Source organism: Myotis lucifugus, unplaced genomic scaffold (genome assembly GCF_000147115.1).
Source record: "Myotis lucifugus unplaced genomic scaffold, Myoluc2.0 scaffold_247, whole genome shotgun sequence".
Lineage (NCBI taxonomy): Eukaryota > Metazoa > Chordata > Mammalia > Chiroptera > Vespertilionidae > Myotis > Myotis lucifugus.
In genome coordinates this window covers 14,174-16,975 of record NW_005871295.1, presented here as the reverse complement: position 1 = coordinate 16,975, position 2,802 = coordinate 14,174, and positions in this window count along the sequence as shown.

Genomic DNA, 2,802 nt, shown 5'->3' with positions numbered 1-2,802 from the left:
AACCAAGTGTTTACCCACCCAGGGAAGGACCGGGGAAGGCACACAAAACAACCCCTTCTCCTCCTCCGCCTGTAACAAGCCCCACCGTCTCCCCACCAGGAGCCCCAGCCCAACGATGGAGTCCCTCCGTAAGCAAGCAAGCACGCCCTCTAGATGCGGATCTGGACTCCGCGGCCGCTCCTCCTTGGTGGCCACCAGCAGCTGCAGGACCCTGAGCTCCTATTTTTCTGTCTTGATCTCCTCCCCTGGAAAACAAGGCCCTGGGGCCTCCAGCTGTGGGGAGGATCAAGTGAAAGGACGGCAAAAGCACCAGGCACAGAACCTAAGCCACGGAGGCCCGGCAGCCTCAGCTGCTGCTGCTGGTGTGGGTGTAATGGAGAACTGGACGCGTCCGGCCAGCTGCCAAGAGGGAATCGAGGGTCCAAGGCTGGCAGAGCCCAGGGAGGGGGCACCGCCCCAGCCGAGAGTTGGACGGCAGCACGTGGGAGTCGCCCCGCGAGGCTGGCATTTGGCTCCCTCCAGCTTCCCCAAGGGCAGAGCCGGGAACCTGGTCCATGAGCCCTTCTGGAGGGCGGGCGGAGGCAGCCCCTCTCAATCACCAGGAGGAGGCCACCACCAGTGGTTCCCTTTGTAGGAGGAAGAACAGCAGGATGTGTGAGGAGGCATCGCGGGTCCCCCAAGGTGCCAGCTGGAAGTGAAGGTCGGCTGCACCCTCCGTGAACAGGAAAGTTCCAGAGCCCTCGGTCAGGAGGCACTACCCCGTGTGGCTTGGCGACCTGCTAACACCAGCACAGAACCCTTCCCCTCCAGGGCCCACCCATGCCCGCTGGCACCTGGACCAGGATGCAAAGGCGCACCAGGCCTGCAGGACGGGCCAGCCTGCAGGAAGCGGGGGAAGGGCTCGGACAAGTCCCGCCAGGCTGGGTGGACCCCACCAGGGCGAGGGCTCGCGGCCACGGCAGGGCACCCAATGCAGGGAGACCCCAGGCCGTGCAGCTGAATGCTTCTCTCGCTTCAGGGATTAAAACAAAGTACTTTTTATTATTTAAGAAAAGTCCTATTTTCTGGATTTTTAAAAAAATAATCCAGTGGGATAGACAGTAATGAAAGTCATGGTTAGCAAACTTTTTCTGTAAAGGGTTAGACAGTTAATATTTTCAGCTTTAAGGGCCAAGAAGCAAATCAATATTATGTCAGCATAATATATGCATAACCCATGGACACAGACAATAGGGTGGTGAAGGCCTGGGGCAGTGGGGGCGGGGTGGGCTGAGGGGATCAATGGGGACAGGGGGACATATGTAATACTTTCAACAATAAAGAACTATTAAAAAATTACATGACAAAAAATATTAGGTCAGCATAGGAGGAAGTGAATTCCACATTTCTTAAATGAAATTCAAATTTAGTGATGAGTACTTTTTGTAATATAGGTCTACTAATGAGAAGATGGAATTCTGGAAGGGGTGCAAGATAATATTTCACTTAATTGGGCTTGAAGAGAGCCCCGTATCACCCAGCAGCTCACTCCCAGGCAGAGAACTGGGCTGGGGTGCAGCAGGCCAGCCCCTGAAGGGTGGGCGCCTGTGGATCCACCTGCTGAAGAGTGGGCTCCCGGGACCAATGCTGGATGCCGGGGTGAATTAGGTTGCTTTCTCTTGGATGAAGGTTTGAGAGCTTTTCTATGACAAAAGGCTTCCCGTCCCAGCTGGCTCCCTGCAGCCCAGGCCCTGGGGCTCTGAGGACGAAGGGTGAGGATGCTCCCATGGCATCTGTGGAGAGGGGGCTCCCACGGCCCTTCGGAGAGGGGGCTCCCACGGCATCTGTGGAGAGGGGGCTCCCACGGGCCCTTCGGAGAGGGGGCTCCCACGGCATCTGTGGAGAGGGGGCTCCCACGGCCCTTCTGATAGGGGGCTCCCACGGGCCTTCGGAGAGGGGGCTCCCATGGCCCTTCGGAGAGGGGGCTCCCACGGCCCTTCTGAGAGGGGGCTCCCACGGCCCTTCTGAGAGGGGGCTCCCACGGGCCTTCGGAGAGGGGGCTCCCACGGCCCCTTCGGAGAGGGGGCTCCCACGGGCCCTTCGGAGAGGGGGCTCCCACGCCCCTTCGAAGAGGGCCGGTTTGGCTGCCTGCATGGCAGAATGGTCAGGCCGAGCCGCAGGCAGTGACCACCCTCCCGCTCATGCCTTCAGCAGCCCTGCACTGAGCAGCCACTCCACCCTCGGAGCTGCTTCCTGGGGGCACCCCCTCTAGGTCTCCACCACTCAGAGCTGCTGCCTTCCTCCTCTGGCGCCCTCATCACCCACGGGACCTGGACGAAGGCCCACGGCAGCCTCTGAGAGGCCTGGCGCGCTCCCTGGGCGCCCCTGGCAGGCCCCTGGAAGGAGGCCCGGTGACCTGACCAGCACTTCATTGCCCCAGGTCCCCCGAGGGCATCACGCAACACCCACATCTCCAGGCCAGGGTCATCTCGAAGGCCCTCCTGTCCTCTCGGCACCGGGTAAAGGGACGGGGCTGGGAGGTGATCAGAAAGGATGTACAAGCATTTGCTGCCAGTGCCCGACTGCTCCACACCCAGAGTAGGAAACCGGGAGGACAACGGACGGGCAGCTGTGTGGACACAGGCTCCCTGGGCCTTGCTCTCGGGGCCCTGTCGCCCAGCACTGCCCCCTCCCCAGGAAAGCTGGACTGGGGTGTGGACTCCCCCAGGTTGGGCAACTTTACCTTAACCAGCTTCAGCGAGAGCCCAAACCAGGAATGCCACCTGAGATTTAAAGGAGCAGCAGCAACCAGCCAGCCACGCC